This window comes from Salvelinus sp. IW2-2015, unplaced genomic scaffold (assembly GCF_002910315.2).
Source record: "Salvelinus sp. IW2-2015 unplaced genomic scaffold, ASM291031v2 Un_scaffold1880, whole genome shotgun sequence".
Classification (NCBI taxonomy): domain Eukaryota; kingdom Metazoa; phylum Chordata; class Actinopteri; order Salmoniformes; family Salmonidae; genus Salvelinus; species Salvelinus sp. IW2-2015.
The window spans coordinates 109,117-134,944 of NW_019943243.1; the positions used below are offsets into that span (position 1 = coordinate 109,117).

General features: G+C 40.2%; 1 long non-coding RNA gene across 1 annotated transcript in view; it reads left to right on the forward strand.

Annotated features, from left to right (window-relative positions):
• Positions 1–16,636: 16,636 nt before the first annotated feature.
• Positions 16,637–25,828, forward strand: part of LOC112072295 (uncharacterized) — a 30,208-nt gene continuing 21,016 nt past the window's right edge. The window contains exon 1 of the long non-coding RNA XR_002894286.2: positions 16,637–16,851. This is a non-coding gene — a long non-coding RNA (uncharacterized lncRNA). The remainder of the gene's footprint in view (positions 16,852–25,828) is intronic.

Consider the following 25,828-nt stretch of genomic DNA (forward strand, 5'->3'; position numbering starts at 1 on the left):
TGTTAGACCGTCGTGTACAGGAAGGGCCATAATAGGACCGTCGTGTGTACAGGAAGGGCCATAGACCGTCGTGTACAGGAAGGGCCATAGACCGTCGTGTGTACAGGAAGCGGCCATAGACCGTCGTGTACAGGAAGGGCCATAGACGTGTGTACAGGAAGGGCCATAGACCCGTCGTGTACAGGAAGGGCCAATAGGACCGTTGTGGCTACAGGAAGGGCCATAGACCGTCGTTACAGGAAGGGCCCATAGACCGTCGTGTACAGGAAGGGCCATAATAGACCGTCGTGTACAGGAAGGGCCATAGACCGTCGTGTACGAGAAGGGCCATAGACCGTCGTGTACAGAGGGCCATAGACCGTTCGTGTACAGGAAGGCCATAGACCGTCGTGTACAGGAAGGGCCATAGACGTCGTGTACAGGAAGGGCCATAGACGTCGTTTGTACAGGAAGGGCCATAGACCGTCGTGTACAGGAAGGGCCATACTGTTGTCCTGGAGGAGTAGCAAGAGGGCCATGCGACATGTTTCTTTTGTGAATCTGTGGATTACAACCACAGTCAGGACAATGGACTACAAGTTACAGAGACACTGACCGAGCAGAACCTGACACACTGCCTAGACAAGTACCTGCACCTGACGAGGCCAATCAACTACAGCCTCGACCTGAGACTCAGACAACAAGCGGTGCATCTGAAGACTATGTTTAGATAGACATGTTGCCATAATGGAGTAGAATCATCTCTGGCACAGTCTCAATGGCAGGGCAGTCTACCCCTAGCCATTGTCAACAAAAGAGGTCCGCAATGTAACCAGTGTTATGGTCGGAGTTTAAGGAAAATAAAAGTAGGACATTGCAGTATGTTGTTGTTGGAAAATATGTAAATACTGTATACAAGACATACTTTATTTGAGTACTAAATAATGTTTTGTTACATTATAATGCATTGATCTGCAGTGTGGAGATGCACATCATAATGGTTAGTGTCATCATAATGTTAGTATCATCATAATGTTAGTTCATCAAATGGTTAGTATCATCATAATGGTTAGTGTCATTAATGGTTAGTGTCATCATAATGGTTAGTGTCCTCATAATGGTTAGTGTCCTCATAATGAGAGTATCATCATAATGGTTAGTGTCATAATGGTTAGTGTCATCATAATGGTTAGTATCATCATAATGGTTAGTGTTATCATAATGGTTAGGCTCATAATGGTTAGTGACATCATAATGGTAGTGTATCAGAATGTATGCATATAATGTTAGGTCATCATATGGTTAGTGTCATCATAATGGTTAGTGTCATAATGGTTAGTTGTTCATCATAATGGTTAGTGTCATCATAATGGTTCAGTGTTCATCATAATGGTAGGATCATCATAATGGTTAGAGTCATCATAATGGTTAGTGTCATCATAATGGTTAGTTTCATCATAATGTTAGTATCATCGTAATGGTTAGTGTCATCATAATGGTTAGTATCATCATAATGGTTAGTATCATCGTAATGGTTAGTGTACATCATAATGGTGTAGTGTCATCATAATGGTTAGTATCATCAATAATTTAGTATTATAATGGTTTGTGTCATCATAATGGTTAGTGTCATCATAATGGTTAGAGTCATCATAATGGTTATCATCATAATGGTTAGTGTCATCGTAATGGTAGTGTATCATAATGGTTGTTCATCATAATGGTTAGTTCATCATAATGGTTAGTATCATCATAATGTTAGTGTCATCATAATGGTTAGTATCATCATAATGGTTAGTGTCTCATAATGGTTAGTTCATCATAATGGTTAGTATCATCATAATGGTTAGTGTCATCATAATGGTTAGTATCATCATAATGGTTAGTATCATCATAATGGTTAGTGTCATCATAATGGTAGTGTCATCAGTAATGGTTAGTTCATCATAATGGTTAGTATCATCATAATGGTTAGTTATCATCATAATGGTTAGTGTCATCATAATGGTTAGTATCATCATAATGGTTTAGTGTCATCATAATGGTTAGTATTCATCATAATGGTAGTATTCTCTAATGGTTTGTGTCATCATAATGGTTAGTGTCATCATAATGGTTAGGTGTTCATCATAATGGTTAGTGTCATCATAATGGTTAGTGTAATCATAATGGTTAGTGTCATCATATAGGTTAGTATCATTCATAATGGTTAGTGTCATCATAATGTTAGTGTCATCGTAATGGGTTAGTGTTCATCGTAATGGTTAATATCATCATAATGGTTAGTGTCATAATGGTCTAGTAGGCATCATAATTATGGTAGAGTCATCATAATGGTTAGAGTCATCATAATGGTTAAGGCATCATAATGGTTAGTTGTCATCAATAATGGTTAGTATTATCATAATGGTTAGTGTCATCATAATGGTTAGTGTCATCTAATATGGTTATGTCATCATAATGGTTAGTATCATCATAATGGTTAGTGTCATAATGGTTAGTTCAGTCTAATGTAGGTCATTAATGGTTAGTGGCGATCATTTAGGTTGAGTTCATATTGTTAGGAGTCATCAATAATGGTTAGTTTCATCAAATGGTTAGTATCATCATAGATGGTTAGTGATCATAATGGTTTATGTGCATCTAATGGGTTAGTAGTCATCATAATGGTTAGAGTCATCATAATGGGATTTATGTGACTAGTCATAATGGTTTAGTGGTCATAATGGTTAGTATCATCATCATAATGGTTAGAGTCATCATAATGACAGTTAGAGTCATCATAATGGTTAGTGTCATCATAATGGGTTAGTATTATCATAATGGTTAGTGTCATCATAATGGTTAGATGTCATCTAATGGTTAGTGTCATCATAATGGTTAGTATCATCATAATGGTTTAGTGTCATAATGGTTAGTGGCATCATAATGGTTATAGTCATCATAATAGGTTAGTTCATCATAATTGGTTAGTTGTCCATCATAATGGTTAGAGTCATCATAATGGTTAGTGTCATCATAATGGTTAGTATCATCATAATGGTTAGTGTCATCATAATGGTTAGTATCATCATAATGGTTAGTGTAATAATGGTTAGTGTCATCATAATGGTTAGTGTCATAATGTGGTTAGTGTCATAATAATGTTAGTGTCATCATAATGGTTAGTATCATCATAATGGTTAGTGTCATCGTATGTTAGTGTCATCATAATGGTAGTGATCACATAAGGTTAGTATCATCATAATGGTTAGTATCATCGTAATGGTTAGTGTATAATGGTAGTGTCATCAAATGGTATTCATATTAGTGTCATAATTGGTTAGTATCATCATAATGCGTTAGTGTCATCTATAGTATCAGTAAGTATTAGTTATCATCATAATGGTTAGTGTCATCATAATGGTTAGTGTCATCGTAATGCAGTTAGTAGTCGTTAGTATGTCATAATAGGTTAGTGTTCATATATGGTTAGTATCATCATAATGGGTTAGTGTCATCATAATAGCTTAGTATCATCATAAGGGTTAGTGTTAATGTAGTTCATCATAATGTGTAGTGTCATCGTAATGGTTAGTGTCACATAATGTTTAGTATCATCATAATGGTAGTAATCATCATAATGTTAGTATCATCATAATGGTTAGTGTCATCATAATGGTTAGTGTCGATCATAATGTTAGTGTCATCATAATTGATCTCTCTCTGAAGATACAGTATGTCTGTGCTCCTTGGCTAGACGAAGATACAGTATGTCTGTGCTCCTTGGCTAGACGAAGATACAGTATGTCTGTGCTCCTTGCAGGGGCATGTATTGGACCAAGATAACCGAAAAATAGACCAAGATTTGTTTTTATTTTAACAATATCTTTCGTCTCTTTGTGTTTCCTAAATGTCCTTCAATTCGCCTAGTAACTGAATGCATCTCACCGGAGAATCATCTTATCGAACGAAACAGCTCCTCTCTTTCTCAGTATGAGTAGTGTATCGATCTGATGCTGTCTGGTCAAAAAGAGTATGACATTGTTGTCGCTCATTGCCTTGTATGCAAGGGAAGCCAGCAAGCATTTAGCCAATCAGCGTTGCGCTATGCTCAGTTGTGAATTGTCCTGGTGCACCAAAAAACAGTGTAAAGAGAAGCCAGTGTGGATTTGGCTTCAGACCAATCACTTCATATCAGAAGCCAAACATCATTGACAGAAATAAACTTGAATTGTTCCATCTCGTTGTGTTGTTTTCCTCCGGTGGCTAGCTAGGTATCTTAAAATCTCCCTTTCCTAAATTAGCCATGGATGGAGATAGGGATTTGGACTTGTGGTTTTACTTAATTCTCCGTACTGGCTAATGATTATAACGGTGACTGTAATCCAACCATAAATTCATACATTGTGCCACTGGCCTGAGAGGATGTAAGTTGAACATGTAGCTAGATGTAGTATGCTAATGTTAACTAGCTGGCCTGGCACATTGCTGAACATGAAAGGAAGATAGGCTTGCAAGTAAGCAATTTAGCCAGGTAGCCTAGGACAACAAAAACAACAAACCTGTATTGTATAACAGAGTCATAGGCGGTTTAGGCAACATGAAAGAGGAGGATGGCATTGGTGTAAGTCAACATTTTTTCTACTTGCACCTACACACACACACACACACACACGACACACAAACAGAAATTAATACCATGGACAGACACATATCTAGCTTACGTTGATTGGACTAAATAGTTCTGGTATCTTTTAGATGTCACTGTATTAAACTAAACTAAGATGATGTTGAAATTATGAAGTTGAAATGGTGCTGGAATAGTGGAAGCAGCTCCTGTTTTCTTTGTGACTTGCTGTAAATCTCTGTGGTTCTAAATCAATAGTTGTTTAGTGGTCTGAAAATGTCAGAAACATTAACTTGCTTGACCATGCTGTAGGTCATGTAACTGTCTGTTATTGTACATGCACAATACTTTGTGGACTTCACCAGACAGATGTTGCTCTCTGGTTTTGTAATAAAACAAAATGTGTGGTTGAATTTATTCTGCCACTGTGTCTTCTTATTGTCTCGGCCTTTAGGCCTATATATCACGGTGACAAGACATATGAACTAACAGGTTAAAGAACAAACAACGTAATTATCACAACACATAGATTGTCATATGGCTTTTTTTCTGGCTTCCTGGTGATTTTACCCACGCACCGCTATTGGCTCCTTGGCTAGACGGAGAGTAGTCTGTGCTCCTTGGCTAGACGGAGAGGAGTCTGTGCTCCTTGGCTAGACGGAGAGGAGTCTGTGCTCCTTGGCTAGACGGAGAGGAGTCTGTGCCCCTGGGCTAGACGAGAGGAGTCTGTGCCCCTGGGCTAGACGGAGAGGAGTCTGTGCCCCTGGGCTAGACGAGAGGAGTCTGTGCTCCTGGGCTAGACGGAGAGGTGTCTGTGCCACTGGGCTAGACGAGAGGAGTCTGTGCCCCTGGGCTAGACGGAGAGGAGTCTGTGCCCCTGGGCTAGACGGAGAGGTGTCTGTGCCACTGGGCTAGACGAGAGGAGTCTGTGTCCCTGGGCTAGACGGAGAGGAGTCTGTGAACAGAGTGCAATAGTAGTTCCCTACTGGGTTGCAGCACAGTGGAACAGCTGCAGATGCTGTGTAATTCCTCTAAAACAGTGTCTGCTAGATAAATATGCCCTTGTCAAAAGACTGATCAAGGGTGCATGAAGGAAAGGAGACAAAGTCTAAAGACATTTCTTCACCTTGTCTCCTCTCCTTCATCTGTACGTACATGAAAGAACCGGACAGCTGAGAACAAACACAATCTTTCTTTTTCAACTATCCCCTTTAAAGTCAAATACCCTGATAACCTGAGTGTCAATGGTTCTCCTTAGTCCTGACAACTAGCAGGGAACATCTGTTCTGTGTCAAGAAGTAACTCTCCCACTCACACGGCCATGCTCAGCTGTGAGTGTGTCAATGTTATTGATGCCATGGGAACCATGGAAACCTCTGGGCTTCCCAAGGAGCCATGTCTGTCTATCTGTCAGTATGTCTGAGGTGCTGTGGAGTCACATCGCCCTCTAGAGGATCCTCTGCATCATAGCAGCAACAGACCTGCCCCTGTATTAGACTACATTAAATCACTACAGAACAGCAGACTGGGTGCACATCAATAGTCTAGAGGCTTGCTATCTCTCTCTCTCTCTCTCTCTCTCTCTCTCTCTCTCTCTCTCTCTCTCTCTCTCTCTTCACACCACACACTCACACAGACACACACACACACACACCACAGAAAACACCACACAGACACACACAGACACACACAGACACACACACACACAGCAGACACACAAACACACACACACACACACACACACACACACACACACACACACACCACACACACACACACACACCACACAAGAGAGAGACACACACACACACACACACACAATTGTTTCAGTCAATTCCTGTTCAGAATGTTCTGAGGGGAAATTAATGCTGAAATCCACCAGTGGGCGGAAGTGATACACACAAGAACCAATACTTCTCATGTCATACTTATTAATACGTTAGGGGCGGTGCCACATATACACAGAGTGTACAAAAACATTAAGCCTTCCTAATTTTGAGCTTTCCCTCAGAACTTCCTCAATTCGTCAGGTCGTGAACTCTACAAGGTGTTGAAAGCATTCCACAGGGATGCTGGCCCATGTTGACTCCAATGGTTCCCACAGTTGTTTCAAGTTGGCTGGATGTCCTTTGGGTGGTGGACCATTCTTGATACACACGGGAAACTGTTGAGCGTGAAAAACCCAGCAGCGTTGCAGTAGGTGCCTGGCACTTACTACCATACACTGTTCAACACAGGCGGCTGCTGAGGGGAGGACAGCTCATAATAATGGCTGGAACAGAGCAAATAGAATGGCATCAAACACATGGAAACCATGGAAACCATGTGCTGGATGTATTTGATACCATTCCACCTGTTCCGCTACAGCCATTACCACAGGCCTGTCCTCCCCAATTAAGATGTCACCAACCTCCTGTGCGCTTCAAAGGCACTTAACTCTTTAGTCTTGCTCATTCACCCTCTAAAGGACACACATACACAATCCATGTCTGAATTGTCTCAGGGCTTAAAAATCCTTCTTTAACCTGTCTTCTCCCCTTCTGTCGTTCTGCCCCTAAGCAAGGCAGTTAGCCCACTGTTCCCCGGGCGCTGAAGACGTGGATGTCAATTAAGGCAGCCCCCCCCCGCACCTCTCTGATTCAGAGGGGTTGGGTTAAATGCGGAAGACACATTTCAGTTGAATACATTCAGATGGACAACTGACTAGGTATCCACCTTTCCCTTTCATTTATACTGATCCAAGTGAATTTAACAAGAGACATAAATAATGGATTATAGCTTTAACCTGGATTCACCTGGTCAGTATATGTCATGGAAAGATCAGCTCATTTTAATGTTTTGTACACTCAGTGTACATTCAACTGCTGTGTAACAATGGCTACCTTTACACAAGCAACCTAATTCAGATATTTTGCCAATTGTTTGCATACCTATTATTACCTAATGTGTAAAAACCAAAAAAACACATGAAATCTGATCTTTGAACTTCCAGTTCAATACCACCTCCATACGGCTGCGTTTACACAGGCAGCCCAATTCTGATATTTTTTCAGTAATTGGTATTTTGACCGATCAGATCAGCTCTGAAAAAGATCTGATGTGATTGGTCAAAAGAACAATTTGTGGAAAAAATAATTGGGCTGTCTGTGTAAATGCAGCCATTGTGGCTCTGAATCCTGATACACAAACCCCATCCTCCATATGCAACCTCTTTCTGGATGCTCAGATCAGATTTATTCGCTCTGAAGTGGTGTTTTTGCACATGACCTAGCCTAATGGTTAGAACGTTGGGCCAGTAACCGAAAGGTTGCTAGATCGAATCCTCGAGCTGACAAGGTAAAAATCTGTCGTTCTGCCCCTGAACAAGGCAGTTAACCCACTGTTCCTAGGCCGTCATTGTAATTAAGAATTGAGTGAGTGATAAGGCGAAAGCAACTGACTGTAGACAAAAGTCGAGGAGTGAAGTTGGGGGAGTAGGACACTGGCATGGTTTTCCAACAGCAAGGCTCAATACAACATGGCATTGTAGGTCTTCACATTGTTGTTCTTTATTCTTTATAATGTCTCCAACCCCCATATCATACACTCACAAACTGGAAATATGTGTGTACATTGTACAATCAATTGGTGAGAGAGTCTCAAATATCACATTAATTTGTACATATCCACTACATGAATTGTGGCAAAGTTGCTTCCTGTTTCCATCATGTCCTTGGTCACGTTTGCGTGGGTCAAACAAAACCACCATAATGATTGGTTGACAATAAAGCCTCCCATAATAGAGTCCCACAGTTCAATACCCATAAAACCTAGAGGTCAAACCGGGAAATGGTTCCAACATTTTTTACACCATACATTTTTTCCTGTTAGGGATTTTAGAAACACTTAAAATAAGGACTGTGTTTCGTGTAGGCTTACCCTGGCTTGACATTTTGATAACCATGTAAATCTCTCTCGGACAAGGTGACTTATCAATATATTTGGCTCTATTTACTCTCAGATTCGAAAATGCTAATTAGCATCATGCAAAACTACAAATCCCAGCACGCTCCTGTACGTGATCTCTAGCTGACACCTTTGCTAAGAGGTATTGTGTCAAAGAAAAACTTGTGCAAGACAATTCATAGAATTGTCCATTTAAAGACATTTTGCCAATTTATAAATTACTACATATAGCTAACATTAGATAGTTAATCCAGAGATTCTTACCTTTTCCTCGATTCAGCAGCCTGTCCAGATCATCATGGCATTTGTAGTTCTTTATGATAGCCACATTAGCAGCTAATTAACATTTCATTTGTGGGTATATTCAGGCGAATATATTGATAATAGTCACTTTGTCCTAGAGAGATTTGCACAGTTTTCAAAACGTCACGCCAGGGTAAGCCTACGCAAAACACAGCCCTTATTATAATTGTTTCTAAAAAAGCCTACCTAGCGGGAAAAACGATTGGAACTGTTTTCCTGTTTGACCAATAGGTTTTATGGGTATTATGACTCATACTGTGGTACTCTATAAAGGTGTTGGTTGCAGGATGAAGTTGAAGAGCAACTTGCAGTTGAAACTTCATGACATTTGATCACATGATTTTTGTCAAATTCATGCAGTCAACATGTAGGAGCAAGTCGGCCAATTTGTATCGCCATAATGCAATACACTTTGAAAGGAGGTGACCAACGATGGTCATCGACTTGACAAAAGGAATCCACTTGAACGCTCCCATTATATTCTCCCTCAATCATTTGATATCTATTTGGTATGCAATGCCGGTTTCCTTTCATTCTTTTTCGATTTGCGATTGTTGTTTAGCTCATAGTACTTTGTTCTATATTCCACTTTGTCGTTGTCTATAGTTTCACTCAATGCCGGGGGGTTAAGAAAGATTGTAAAGCGCAAAGCATTATTTTTATTTGCCAAACAGCTTAAAACAGATTTATATTATTTTCAAGAGTCTCATTCAGTTGCTACCGACGTCAACTTCTGGAGATCTCAGTGGGGTAATGATGTATGGCTCTCTCATGGTTCTGAACTCTCTGCTGGAGTCACCACTCTAATGAATCAGTTCAATGTTCCTATTTTGCACTCCAACTGTGACCCTTTTGGTCACTTTCTTTGTCTTAACTGTAACAACATCATCATTATTATTACCAACATTTATGGTGCCAATTCCAAACTTGAAAATGATCACTTACTTGAATCTTTAGAAAAGCGTATTCTCCATTGGCTAACCAAGTTCTCGAATGCTTTACTTATAGTAGGTTAGGATTTTAATATTACTCAGAATAATTTAATTGATAGATGGCCTCCGGGGCAGTCCACTTCTATGAATACAAGTTTGAGGCAGTTTATGGAAAGGTTTGATATTATAGATCTTTGGAGAGTAAAGTTTCCTAATGACTAGTCTTTCACAGGGAGTAATGAGGCCCGCTCCAGACATTTACCATATATTTTTGGCTGGTGTCTTAAGTGTTTTGATAAACAGGCTATTTCGGTTAACATCCTTGCCACTCCCCTTACTGATCATAGAGCTATTTATATTGACATTCAACTTTTTATCTCTGATAATGGCATTGGCAGAGCATCCTACTGGAAGCTTAATAGTTGATCAAGATGGAGATAAACAATTTAATTACACACTTTTGGAACAAAGCTATAAGTGACAATTCATACAGTAATAACTGGGAACTTTTTAAATATAAGGTTGGAAAATATTTAAGAAAATATGGGCATTTTCTTGCCAAGACGAGCTGAAGAAGAAAGTGTAATTACAAAGATCACCTCTCTTGTTCTAAAGCCTGTTGAAAGTCTCTCAGAGGAGGACAAGTCTGTTCTGTTTGAGCTACAAAACAAGTTGGATGATATGTATAAACTGAAAGCAGTCAGATCTAGGAAGAAGTGGCTAGAGGAGGGTGAACAAAATTCATCTTATTTTTTAATGTTAGAAAAATACCACTCTAAAAATAATACAATTCAACAATTAAATATTAATGGTCTCATCACAGATGATCCCAAATTAATCTCTAAATGTAGTTGCAACTTCTACAGGAATTGATATAGTTCAAAGTATTGTGAGGTTTCCTCAACTCTTTTCTGTCACGTTCGTCATAAGGAGTAGACCAAGATGCAGCATGGTATGTTTCCATCCCTTATTTTGGAATAGAAAACTTCAAACAACAAAACAAACAAACAAAACGTGAAGCTAGAATAATGCTCACAGGCAACTATACATAGACAAGATCCCACAAAGCACAATGGGGAAATGGCTACCTAAATATGATCCCAAATCAGAGACAACGATAAACAGCTGCCTCTGATTGGGAACCATACTAGGCCAACATAGAAATAGAATTCACCTAGATAACCCACCCTTAATCACACCCCGACCTAACCAACATAGAGAATTAAAGCTCTCTATGGTCAGGGCGTGACATTTTCTTTGACTCTCTGGGGAATGTGAAATCAATTGGGGAGGCTGAGAGGAGAGAGTGTGATGACCCTATTATAGTTGAAGAGATCATTAATTCTATTGAACACCTTAAGAATAATAAGTCTCCTGGGACTGACGGTATATCTGCTGATTTTAACAAAACATTTTCTCAACAGTTGATCCCATTTCTGTTGGAGGTCTTTTCTGAAAGCATTGTAAATAATGCTCTTCCTCCCAGTTTGTGTAACGATCTTCGTTGGGAGAAAGAGAGGAGGACCAATGCGCAGCGTGGTACGTGTTCATTTTCTTTAATAACGAACGAACGCAGAAACAAAACAATAAACGATACGTGAAATACAAACCGAAACAGTTCCGTGTGGAACAAACACTGACACGGAAAATAACCACCCACAAAACACAATAGAAAACAGGCTCCCTAAATATGGTTCCCAATCAGAGACAACGACTAACACCTGCCTCTGATTGAGAACCATATCAGGCCAAACGAAAAACCCAACATAATAAAACAAACATAGATAACCCACCCAACTCACGCCATGACCATACTAAAACAAAGAAATAACAAAAGAACTAAGGTCAGAACGTGACAGTTTGACTCAAGGTCTGATTACATTAATCCCTAAGCCCAAGAAAGACTTGCTTTACCTCGATAATTGGCGTCCAATCTGTCTGCTCAATAATGACTACAAAATATTAGCCTCTATATTTGCAAAAAGAATGAAGGCAGTATTAGACTCAATTATAGAAGACACCCAATCTGGCTTCATGAGGAATAGACATATATCTAATAATATCCAACTGGTGTTAGACCTTATTGACTATTCTGATTTAATCTTCGAAGATAGTTTTATTGTCTTCTTAGACTTGTATAAAGCCTTCGATAAAGTGGAACATGAGTTTCTATTTCTCCCTTGAGAAATTTGGTTTTGGGGAATTATTTTGTAGTACTATTAAAACTCTTTATATGAATGGGAACAGTTCAATTAAATTAAAGCATGGCACTTCTCACAGATTTGATTTGAAAAGAGGAATTAGGCAAGGTTGCCCAATTTCGTCTTACCTCTTCCTGCTTGCAACCCAACTTCTTACAAGTTCTGTTAAATCCAGTAATATAAAAGGGATCTCTATTGCTGACAGAGATATTATCATAAGTCAACTTGCAGATGACACAACACTCTTTTTGAAAGATGCTGACCAGATTCCTAGAGCATACCATATCTAAGGATCAACAGGAAAGATGCTCATAAAATGTTATACCTATTATTGAAATAAACAAAAGAAGTTGAACCATTGGTTGCAGAGGGATTTATCCTTGAAAGGTTGAGTATTGCTTTCTAAAGCTGAAGGTATCTCTAGCCTTACTTATGCAGCCCAGTCCCTATATCTTGACAACAAAATAGGTAAAGCGGTTGACCAGGTGCTTTTCAACTTCATCTGAAAAAATCGTACACATTATATTAGGAAATCTGTCGTTATGAACTCATATGAATATGGTTGTCTCAATATTTTTGATTTTCCTACTTTGAATAATACTTATAAGATGAATTGGGCTAAACATTTTTTTTTAAATCCAACTTCAATTTGGAATTTCATCAATCATTATATCTTCTCCCGTTTTGGTGGCCTCAATTTTGTTACTTTGTAACTATAACATTGATAAGATTCCTGCAAAATGATCTGCTTTTCATAGACAAGCATTTATAGCGTGGTCGTTAAACTTCTTGTCAATATGGGGGCGCTGTTTCCACTTTGGAAAAAATCGTGCCCAAATTAAACTGCCTCGTACTCTATTCTAGATCGTACAATATGCATATTATTATTACTATTGGATAGAAAACACTCTCAAGTTTCTAAAACTGTTTGAATTATATCTGTGAGTAAAACAGAACTAATTTTGCAGCAAACTTCCAGATAGGAAGTGAAAAATCTGAAAACGATGCTCTGTTCCAGGGCCTGCCTGTAACGGGTGTCTAGATCTTCCTCCTCCTCGGACGAGGAGAGGAGAGAAGGATCGGAGGACCAAAATGCAGCGGGTTGTGAATACATAATGATTTATTAAAGCAAACGAAGACGAACACGGAAAACACTTGGAAAATTACAAAATAACAAAACGACGTAGACAGACCTGAACATGGAACTTACATAACTACACGAAGAACTCACGAACAGGAACAGACTACATCAAACGAACGAACAACCGAAACAGTCCCGTGTGGTGCGCAGACACAGACACGGAAGACAATCACCCACACACAAACAGTGTGAACAGCCAACCTATATATGGTTCTCAATCAGAGGAAAACGTCAAACACCTGTCCCTGATTGAGAACCATATAAGGCTAATTACAAGTGACCTAAACATAGAAACACAAAACATAGAATGCCCACCCCAACTCACGCCCTGACCAACTAAACACATACAAAAATAACCTAAAACAGGTCAGGAACGTGACACTGCCTATTGAATTGCCTTATATTTATGGATATGCATGCACTGCATACGCCTTCCACTAGATGTCAACAGGCAGTGGAAGGTGGAATGCGGTGTCTAGCTTGATCTGAGGTCGAACAAGAGCTCTTGGAATGACGTGACCAGAATTTCCTTTGTCTACCAGTGCGCGGGAAGTACCTCCATATTGTCTTATGATAAGCGTTCGGTATACACGGCTAATATCTCCGGCTTTGTTTTTATTTGATACATATTAGAAAAACGTCATAAAGTAGTTTTTTTCAACCGAGTTTCATCAGTTTATTCAACGTTTAATGGGACTTTTGGAGTTTTCCGTTCTATGCGTCAAGAGAAGATGGGCATGTTCGCGCCACATGGCTAGCCTTGTGGAGCGAATTCGACAGGAGAGAAGGACATTCTAAAACCAAACAACGATTTATTCTGGACAAAGGACTCCTTGTACAAGATTCTGATGGAAGCTCAGCAAAAGTAAGAACAATTTATGATGTTATTTCGTATTTCTGTGGAAAATGTTTAGTCCTATTAAAAAATGTTTAGTCCCCTTTTTGCGGGCGCTGTCTCGCTATAACGTAAGCTGTTTGTTATGGTAAAGTTATTTTTAAAAATCTAACACGGCGGTTGCATTAAGAACTAGTGTATCTTTTATTTGCTGTCCAACATGTATTTTTTAGTAAAGTTTATGATGAGTTCTTTGGTCAGATTAGGTGAGTGTCCAAACTAGCTCCGGACAATTTGTTGAATCGATGCTACATATTCACAATGTATAACCACGGTTTGCAGCTCTAAATATGCACATTTTCGAACAAAACATAAGTGTATTGTATAACCTGATGTTATAAGACTGTCATCTGATGAAGTCGGTCAAGGTTAGTGATTAATTTTATATCTTTTGCTGGTTTTTGCGATCGCTACCTTTTGCTGCTAATAAATGCATTTGTGTGTTTGGCTATTGTGGTAAGCTAATATAATGCTATATTGTGTTTTTGCTGTAAAACACTTAAAAAATCGGAAATATTGGCTGGATTCACAAGATGTTTATCTTTCATTTGCTGTACACCATGTATTTTTCATAAATGTTTTATGATGAGTATTTATGTATTTCACGTTGCTCTCTGTAATTATTCTGGCTGCTTTGGTGATATTTTTTATGGTAGCTGCAATGTAAAACTATGATTTATACCTCAAATATGCACATTTTCGAACAAAGCATACATTTATTGTATAACATGTTATAAGATTGTCATCTGATGAAGTTGTTTCTTGGTTAGTGACTAATTATATCTCTATTTGGTCGGTTTTGTGATAGCTACCTATGCGGTAGAAAAATTGTGAAAATATGCGGTTGAGTCTTTTGCTATTGTGGTTAGCTACTAGAAATACATATTGTGTTTTCGCTGTAAAACATTTTAAAAATCGGAAATGATGGCTGGATTCACAAGATGTTTATCTTTCATTTGCTGTATTGGACTTGTGATTTCATGAAAATTATATTATATGATATCCCTGTCGCGTTAGGCTATGCTATGCTAGTCAGCTTTTTTGATGAGGATGCTCCCGGATCCGGGATGGGTAGCAATGAAAGGTTTTAATATATAAACATAATTTTTTCCCGTATAGGTATTTCATTTGGAACAATAAGGACATTTTGTATAGAAACAAGTCTTTATTTTTTAAGAACTGGTTCAATAATCATATCCTGCTGGCGAGTCAACTTTTTAATGCAGAAGGATTGTTACTCAATTATGAGGAATTTTTATCTCGTTACAATATCCCTGTAACAACTAGAGACTTCGCCATAGTCTTTGATGCTATTCCATCTGGAACTCTCATGTTGTTTAGAGGTGTAACCAGACCTCACCTTCTTGACCTACCCTCGCTTAATCCAGTTGACTCTCCAATAGGAAAAATGTGTTTCTCCTTGCTCCCTCAGAACAACAGATCTATACGTGTTAAATTTCAAAGGGATATTGTATCCATTCCTTTCGTCACAAGTTACTGGAACACATTGGTCACTAATATCTGTTGGAAAAAAGTCTGCTTATTACCACACAAATACTTGCTTGTTAACAAGGTCAAAGAGGTCTCTTTCTGAATGATCCATAAGTATTACCCTGCGAATCATTACCTGAAGAAACTCAAAAAAGACATTAACATTGATTTTACTTTTTGTGTTGAGCATCCAGAAAGAGTTTAACATTTATTTTGGCATTGTCTACATGTAAAACAATTATGGAAAGATATTCACAGTTTTATAAGTGTTCATATTCTTGATGACTTTTGTTTGTTATGGGAGAATGTGCTACTCGGTATCCTTAACTATAATAAAGATAAAGAAAAATAATTTTTCCCTCATAAATCTAATTGTGCTAATGGAAAAATGTCATATTCATAAATGTAAATTCACTAATAAAAAAACACTCTTCCGTGTTTTCTATAAGGAGTTCAAACAGTACATTAACACCATTCTACATTCTTCTAATAAGAAAGCTGTTAAAACAATCAATATGTGTATTTCTTTTAAGGTCTTTGTATAATCTGTAATTTGTTGTACCCCCTAGCATATGTTATCACTGTCTATTTATGTACTTATTGTATGTATACAGACTTTTCTACATTGGTAATAAAATAAAATAAATAATAACAATAATAATAATTGAACGCCCCCATCATATTTTACCTGTTCTACTAATTAGAGTCCCAAACTATATTCCTACCCTTTCACGTTTATTTAGCCTAACAAAACTCTATGTTGATTTCAATTTCTCTAAAAGAAAGGCAATCATCTCATCGTTTATAGTGACAGTGCTAGTTTGTTAAATTATGTTTGGGACAAATCCAAATGTGCCGCTCAAGCGCCATCCATTGCCTACAAAACGTCATAAAATGGCGCCGTACTCTAAAATACGTTGATGGGAAATGTCGTTTTTTTGCTCGAACAAGCTCAAGTTTCAACCTCTACGTTCTTTATCCTCCTGACCAAATCATTTCAATTTTCATTCTCTTTAAAATTGGTTACTTCCAAACTGATATATCTTTACCCCATTTCAAGCTTAAGTTGTAGTTCTAGAGGTGGTGTCCTTTTGTAATTTTGGGAGGCTGAAAAGCCCATCACCATCCAATGTTTGTTTGCCTGCTCATGGCCCCTCTCTCCACCCATCACTCCCAATCTCGGCATCACCATCCCCCACTCCGCGGTGTTCCCAACGCCGCTGCTAGCCCGAAATCGCTGTAGCAAAGTGAGAAGCTAGAACACCGACAGCGTTAACATAGCCAGTGCCAACGAGTTTGAAGATACCTGAACAAAATAAGGAATTTAGATAACAGCATTTGTCCATCAGACATTGGTAAGGCTCGCCCGCTGAATATTGTTGTGTCATCTCTGCTCCTTCCCCCTTTTTCTGTCAATTGTCCGACACCGATATGGCATGGTAACGTTACTTGGAAAATGTATTGATGGTGGAGGATAACTAGCATTAGCGAGCTAGCTAGCGCTATCTTAGTAGGTGGACAAAAATAACATTTCAGCGATGGGCTAAATAGTGTATCTATTTTATGTGACGAAATGTTATGCACTTCCTCCATCGTTTGAGGTAAAATAGCTAGCCAATCTACATATCGATTGACAGATTGTAAGAGAAGGGACAGTGTGTGGGAAGGATGCTAGCAAACGTGATGGGATCTAGTATGATTGCGGTAGAATTGTCTAGTGCCTAGCTAGCTACTACTTTCCAATAGCTCGCTGGTCACGCATTTTTAAACCACACAGCGCAGTAAAGAACAGTGGTTTTTCAAAATGGTGTCGGAAGCTTGTGAGCCCATTTTTGTTAAACCATCTCTGTTTGGTTTAATTAATAATGTTGGAATGTAACTAACTAGCATAACTCGCTTAAACTATTGCTGCGGGTGTGGATTTTAGGTATCTAAATTCACTTTATCAAAGCGTTTTGTAAAAAATAAATGTTAATTTTTGTTTACCGACCTCAAACATTGAATAACTGAAGTGGCCATTGCGTTATCAATTAGCCTGGTATTGTTTCGATTTAACAAGGCAATCAACAATTTCAGATGCGTGTTGAAAGAGAAACGTTAACGGGTCAAATGCTTTCTGGATTAGTGTCTTGATGTGAGCCTAATCTGCGAATTTCCGATTATCCGGTTTATAATAGGGATTTATCGCAGGTTTTATGGCTATTGACTGACGTTATAACCCGTGTGGGAATTTGTGCAATCAATCACGACAGGCACTATAATAACGAGGACATTTGAATGCTGAACATATTTTTTTATTTGGTCTAGATATGGCTGAATAACTAGGCCTAGTAATAACGTTATAACGCATCACTGAAAATTATTCACGGCCCAAGCAGTAATGACGACACTTGCGTCTAGCCATCCAAAATGAGTGGGACAATTCATGTCATTGTGCGTTTTATTCATACCTGCGTACCTTGACACAAAGAAAATACAATACAATTACAGTAATTAAAATATTAGCTATAGAGAAAGTGGACGGCGCTCAAGCTACAATTATTTAACCCCATAAAGCTTAAAACCACGTGTACCTTTGTGTGCTTAAGTTATTTATTGTTATGTACTTGAACGGTAGGCAGCTGGGAACAATGAATGCAGCTATAAAACTTTGACAGGGAGGGGGAAAGGAAGAGGGACTTACAGGACCAAGGTCTATAGACAGGAATAGACTTCTCTTCTGTCTGATCATTCTGCTTGTGAATAGGACCAGTGGATTAGTACAGGCTACTTACTCTCAATTCAGGAGGAATCCTTCCATCAGAGGCAGAATATTGACTTAGTCTTCTTTGTGTGTTGAATGAATGTTCACCTGTCAAGGACTTGAATGGCCTGTATTTGAACAGTTTCATGACTTCAGAACATTATTGTTGTCTTGTTTTGATTTCTGAAGTTGTTTGTTTTGATGTTTCAGTGGCAGGTGGATTTTTGAAATAGGCTTAATCGTCAAATGTCTGCAGAAATGACTTGACAGAAGAGTTGACAGAATGTTCATTCCAGTTTTCACTGTCCTTTGACTACTTGTGACTTTTTAGGTGGAATTACGCCGTCAGTGTCCTCAGTGTTCTAATGCAAGATATGTGTGCTTCTTGACCTGTTGTTTGTTTGTGTGTGTGTGTTGTTGGAACATTTCTCGCTATGTGTTTGCCAGGATGAAACGATCCTGTGTGTCTTTCTGTACTCGTGGCGGAGGTGCCAGAGTGGAAACTGGAAGCCGGGCATTTCTGTGTTCTTATTCTCAACCCTACTTCCGCTCCAGGATCATTAGTTTCCTGTGTTCCTCCTACACCCAGAGATGAACCCATGGATAGTCCAGTCAGGTGTGACAGCGTGTGCTGGCGCACCTCTATGTCTTGTTGTCCCTTGCCCTACCTGACGGTGCTGCTTCTTGTTGGTGACAATCACTCATCGGCCTCTGTAGTGTCTGCCAAAACAGTTTTAATGGTCAGTGCATCTCTGTCCTCTTGCCTTGTGAGAGGTTAGTTCTGGCCTACACCCTATTTTCTGTGTTATCCCCAAAAGGTGAGCTTCTCCCACCAGCCAGAGAGACAGACAGAAGTGCTCAAGTCCAAGGCCAGGTCTGTGAGTCAGTCATGCTGTCTAGCCATGCTGTGACCAGTGGGCTAGTCATCCTTTCAGTCTGCTCTCTGAGACACTGCTACAGAGAGGTGTGTGTGTAGGCATTCCCTCTCTTCTCTAGTAACAACAAGTTGTCTGCCACCAACTATAAACTGCTAGATGCGGGACACCGCCATGACCAATCAGGACACCCCATAAGCGTAAACAATATGAATATTGATGTTAGTCTAGACCCCTGTTTTTATAGAATCCCAACAGTCAATATTTGATTCACACGTTTCTATCCATCCCTCATTCATGTTCCCCGGTGGAGCCATGTGTGTTCTTTAGAAGGCCCCCTGGAATGGTCTCAATGGAAGCCAACTAGGGGTCCTCGTTGATTTATAATTGATGATTGCTGTCTCTTGTCATCTTCTTTAGCTGTCCTTCCCAGAATATGAAAGCTTCAGGGTTCCCCGCTTTTCCGAACAGGAATAAATGAGCTCACCTCTTGAATCAAATAAAATCCAAGTTTATTGGTTGCGTGCACAGATTTGTAGATATCACAGGTGCAGTGAAATGCTTGTGTTTCTAGCTCCAACAGTGCAGCAATACAAAACAATCTGCACATAATCCATAAGTAAAAAGAAAGAAGTTAAGAAATATCAGAGCGATCAATGTCGGAGTCCAGAGAATACAGTACCTTCAGAAAGTATTCAGACCCCTTGACTTTTTCCACATTTTCTTACGTTACAGCCTTATTCTAAAATGGATTAAATCGTTTTTCCCCCCCTCATCAATCTATACACACAATACCCCATAATGACAAAGGAAAAACAGGTTTTTAGAAATGTTTGCAAATGTATTAAAAAATGTAAAACTGAAATATCACATTTACATAAGTATTCAGACCCTTTACTCAGTACTTTGTTGAAGCACCTTTGGCAGTGATTTACAGCCTCAAGTCTTCTTGGGTATGATGCTACAAGCTTGGCACATCTGTATTTGAGGAGTTTCTCCCATTATTTTTTGCAGATCCTCTCAAGCTCTGTCAGGTTGGAAGGTGAGCGTCGCTGCACAGCTATTTTCATGTCTCTCCAGAGATGTTCGATTGGGTTCAAGTCCAGGCTCTGGCTGGGCCACTCAAGGCATTCAGAGACTTGTCCTGAAGCGACTCCTGCATTGTCTTGGCTGTGTGCTTAGAGTCGTTGTCCTGTTGGAAGGTGAACCTTCGCCCCAGTCTGAGGTCCTGAGCGCTCTGGAGCAGGTTTTCATCAAGGATCTCACTGTAATTTGCTAATTTCATCTTTCCCTAAATCGTGACTAGTCTCCAAGTTCTTTCCGCCAAAAAACATCCCCACAGCATGATGCTGCCAACACCATGCTTCACCGTAGGGATGGTATTGGCCAGGTAAGGCTTGGCATTCAGGCCAAGGAGTGTAATCTTGGTTTCATCAAACCAGAGAATCTTGTTTCTCATGGTCTGAGTCCTTTAGGTTCCTTTTGGCAAACTCCAAGCGGGCTGTCATGTGCCTTTTACTGAGGAGTGGCTTCCGTCGAGCCACTCTGCTATAAAGCCCTGATTGGTGGAGTGCTGCAGAGATGGTTGTCCTTCTGGAAGGTTCTCCCATCTCCACAGAGTAAATCTGGAGCTCTGTCAGAGTGACCATCGGGTACTTGGTCACCTCCCTGGCCAAGGCTCTTCTCCCCCAATTGCTGAGTTTGGCTGGGCAGCCAGCTTAAGGAAGAGTCTTGATGGTTCCAGACATCTTCCATTTTAAGAATTTAATATAAATATATATTTTTTAAATTTGACCTTTTATTTAACTAGGCAAGTCAGTTAAGAACAAATTCTTATTTTCAATGACGACCTAGGAACAGTGGGTTAACTGCCTTTTACCTTGTCAGCTTGGGGAATCGATCTTGCAACATTTTGGTTGTAAGTCCAACTCTCTAACCTCCAGACTACCTGCCACCCCATGATGATGACGATGGATGCCACTGTGTTCTTGGGGACCTTCAATGCTGCAGACATTTTTTGGTACCCTTCCCCAGATCTGTGCCGCGACAAAATCTTGGAGCTCTATGGACAATTCCTTCAACCTTATAGCTTGGTTTTTGCTCTGACATGCACTGTCAACTGTGGGACTTTTATATAGACAGGTGTGTGCCTTTCCAAATCATGTCCAATCAACAGAATTTACCACAGGTGGCCTCCAATCAAGTTGTAGAAACATCTCAAGGATGTTCAGTTTCGAGTCTCTGTCACGCCCTGACCTTAGAGAGCCTTTTCATGTCCATTTGGTTTGGTCGCGGTGTGATTTGGGGTGGGCATTCTATGTTCTTTATTTCTATGATTTGTGATTCTATGTTTTGGCCGGGTATGGTTCTCAGTCAGGGACAGCTGTCTATCGTTGTCTCTGATTGGGAATCATACTTAGGCAGCCTGTTTTGCCACTTTAGGTTGTGGGATGTTGTTTTTGTTAGCTCTGGTGAGCCTTCAAGACGTTACGTTCGTTGTTCTTTTGTTGTTTTGTTTGGTGTTCGCTTTTTTAATGAAGAAGCATGAACACGTACCACGCTGCACCTTGGTCTTCTTCCGACGAGCGTTAGTTTCATAGCAAAGGGTCTGAATACTAACAGTTGAAGTCGGAAGTTTACACACACCTTAGCCAAATACATTTAAACTCAGTTTTTCACAATTCCTGACATTTAATCCTAGTAAAAATTCCCTGTCTTAGGTCAGTTAGGATCACCACTTCATTTGAAGAATGTAAAATTTCAGAATAATAGGAGAGAATGATTTATTTCAGCTTTTATTTCTTTCATCACATTCCCAGTGGGTCAGAAGTTTACATACACTCAATTAGTATTTGGTAGCATTGCTTTTATAATGTTTAACTTGGGTCAAACGTTTCAGGTAGCCTTCCACAAGCTTCCCACAATAAGTTGGGTGAATTTTGGTCCATTCCTCCTGACAGAGCTGGTGTAACTGAGTCAGGTTTGTAGGCCTCCTTGCTCGCACAYRCTTTTTCAGTTCTGCCCACAMATTTTCTATAGGATTGAGGTCAGGGCTTTGTGATGGCCACTCCAATACCTTGACTTTGTTGTCCTTAAGCCATTTTGCCACAACTTTGGAATTATGCTTGGGGTCATTGTCCATTTGGAAGACCCATTTGTGACCAAGCTTTAACTTCCTGACTGATGTCTTGAGATGTTCCTTCAATATATCCACATAATTTCCCACCCTCATGATGCCATATTTTGTGAAGTGCATCAGTACCTCTTTCAGCAAAGCAACCCCACACCATGATGCTACCACCCCCGTGGTTCACGGTTGGGATGGTGTTTTTTGGCTTGCAAGCCGCCCCCTTTTTCCTCCAAACATAACAATGGTCATTATGGCCAAACAGTTCTATTTTTGTTTCATCAGACCAGTGGACATTTCTCCAAAAAGTATGATCTTTGTCCCCATGTGCAGTTGCAAACCGTAGTCTGGCTTTTTTATGGCGGTTTTGGAGCACTGGCTTCTTCCTTGCTGAGCGGTCTTTCAGGTTCTGTCGATATAGGACTCGTTGTACTGTGGATATCGATACTTTTGTACCTGTTTCCTCCAGCATCTTCACAAAGTCCTTTGCTGTTCTGAGATTGATTTGCACTTTTCGCACCAAAGTACGTTAATCTCTACCGCTCCTTCCTGAGCGGTATGACGGCTGTGTGGTCCCATGGTCTTTATACTTGCGTACTATTGTTTGTACAGATGAATGTGGTAGCTTCAGGCGTTTGGAAATTGCTCCCAAGGATGAACCAGACTTGTGGAGGTCTACAATTTTTTTTCTGAGGTCTTGGCTTATTTCTTTTGATTTTCCAATGATGTCAAGCAAAGAGGCACTGATTTTGAAGGTAGACCTTGAAATACATCCACAGGTGCACCTCCAATTGACTCAAATGATGTCAATTAGCCTATCAGAAGCTTCTAAAGCCATGACATCATTTTCTGGAATTTTCCAAGCTGTTTAAGGCACAGTCAACTTCTGACCCACTGGAATTGTGATACAGTGAATTATAAGTGAAATAATCTGTCTGTAAACAATTGTTGGAAAAATGAGTTGTGTAATGCACAAAGTACATCTCCTAACCAACTTGCCAAAACTCTAGTTTGTTAACAAGAAATGGTTTAAAACTAGTTTTAATGACTCCAACCTAAGTGTATGTAAACCTCCGACTTCAACTGTATGTAAATAAGTTATTTCTGTTATTTGTAATTAATGTGCAAAAATGTCTAAACCTGTTTTTGCTTTGTCATTATGGGGTATTGTGTGTAGATTGATGAGGATGTTTTATTTATTTAATGAATTTTAGAATAAGGCTGTAACGTAACAAAATGTGGAAAAAGTGAAGGGGTCTGAATACTTTCCGAATGCACTGTATATTTACACTATATATACAAACATATTTGGACACCCCTTCAAATTAGTGGATTCGGCTATTTCAGCCACCCTTTGCTGACAGGTGTATAAAATCGAGCTCACAGCCATGCAATCTCCATAGACAAACATTGGCAGTAGAATGGCCTAACTGAAGTGCTCAGTGACTTTCAACGTGGCACCGTCATAGGATGCCACCTTTTCAACAACTCATTGCGTCAAATTTCTGCCGTGCTAGAGCTGCCCCGGTCAACTTTAAGTGCTGTTATTGTGAAATGGAAACGTTTAGGAGGAACAACGGCGCAGCTGCGAAGTGGTAGGCCACAAAAGCTCACAGAACTGGACCGCCAAGTGCTGAAGTGGGTAGCGCGTGAAAATCGACTGTCCTTGGTTGCAACACTCATTACCACATTCCAAACTGCCTCTGGAAGCAACGTCAGCACAAGAACTGTTAGTCGGGAGCTTATTGAAATGGGTTTCCATGGCTGAGCAGACAACCCTAAAATCACCATGCTCAATCCCAAGTGTTTGCTAGAGTGGTGTAAAGCTCGCTGGACTCTGGAGCTGTGGAAACACTTTCTCTGGAGTGATGAAGCAAGCTTCACCATCTGGCAGTCCGACGGACGAATCTGGGTTTGGTGGATGCCAGGAGAACGCTACCATTAACCCAATGCATAGTGCCAGCTGTTAAGTTTGGTGGAGGAGGAATAATGGTCTGGGGCTGTTTTTCAAGGTTTGGGCTCGGCCTCTTAGTTCCAGTGAAGGGAAATCTTAACACTGCAGCATACAATGACTTTCTAGACGATTCTGTGCTTCCAACTTTGTGGCAACAGTTTGGGGAAGACCATTTCCTGTTTCAGCATGACAATGCTCCAGTGCAAAAAGCGAGGTCCATACAGAAATGGTTTGTGAGATCGGTATTGAAGAACTTGACTGGCCTGCAAAAAAGCCCTGACCTCAACCCCATCGAACACCTTGGGGATGAATTGGAATTGGCCAGTCAGGCATAATCACCCAACATCAGTGCCCGACCTCACTAATGCTCTTGTCGTCGCAGCAATATTTCAACATCTAGTGGAAAACCTTCCCAGAAGAGTGGAGGCTGTTATAGCAGCAATGTTCCAACATCTAGTGGAAAGCCTTCCCAGAAGAGTGGAGGCTGNAGTGGAAAGCCTTCCCAGAAGAGTGGAGGCTGTTATAGCAGCAATGTTCCAACATCTAGTGGAAAGCCTTCCCAGAAGAGTGGAGGCTGTTACGGCAGCAAAAGGGGAGACCAACTCCATATTAATGCCCATGATTTTGGAATGAGATGTTCGACGAGCAGGTGTCCACATACTTTTGGTAATGTCAGCCTACAATCAATGCAGCCTTAGGATATGCGGTTTCAAGTTTGCAAATAGTTGTCGCGGTGTTTTCTTGTCTGCTTGGAGTCGTCACCGTGTCTGCTTGGGGGGAAATATACACAGCAGTGACCAAAGGAAAGGATCTCGTAAGATAACGTCATCTGCATTTAATGATGAGGTATTCCACGCAATCATCTCTCTTAATCCTCTTCATACGTTAATCCTCCACCCAATATCTTCATGAAGGCTGTATTTAGGCAAAGCCTTAGATGGCTTGGCCAATAGAGTTTCAAACTTTCAGCCCATGGATGAGGCGCACCACCTCTTGTCAGAGCTAGAATCAGTCCTTGTGGCGAGAAAGTGCCTCCCTCACGTGTGTCTGTAATGTGAATCTAGTAGAGGGCTATATGCTACTGACACTACAGAGCCCAGGGTTATTTCTGAGTGAGAGGGGGAGGAGTGTATGTGAATAGTAGTATGTCATTATACCTTAATAACACAAGGCTGCCCAGACAGCAGATGCTGGGTGAGGTGAGGAGGAGGGGGGAAAATATAAGTTTATATTCTTTTCACTGTAATCACCCCTTCCCTCTTCACCCTCCCCCTCCATAACTACCAACTAGGCCCACTAGAGAGCCCAAGGGAAGAACAAAAAACACCTGCTCCTGCACACACAGTGTTAGCATTTAGCTGTTAGCATGTAGCTGTACACATCACCAGGCAAGGAACAGCTGCTCTCTCTGTTATTGTTGTGCCCCATGGCCACTAAGTGTGCTCTGCTTAATTAAGTCCCCCTAGCCGCTCGGCTGAGTCTGGGATCAGGTGTGTTGCACTTAATCGCCCCCCCCCCCCATATGCCCCATCATATGGTTGTGTGACATTGTAGTTGTGTGAACTATAGCTCTGACACAAAGGTGTCGATCACTCATAATGCCTGTAGGAATTTAAAGATCTCTCTGTCTCGT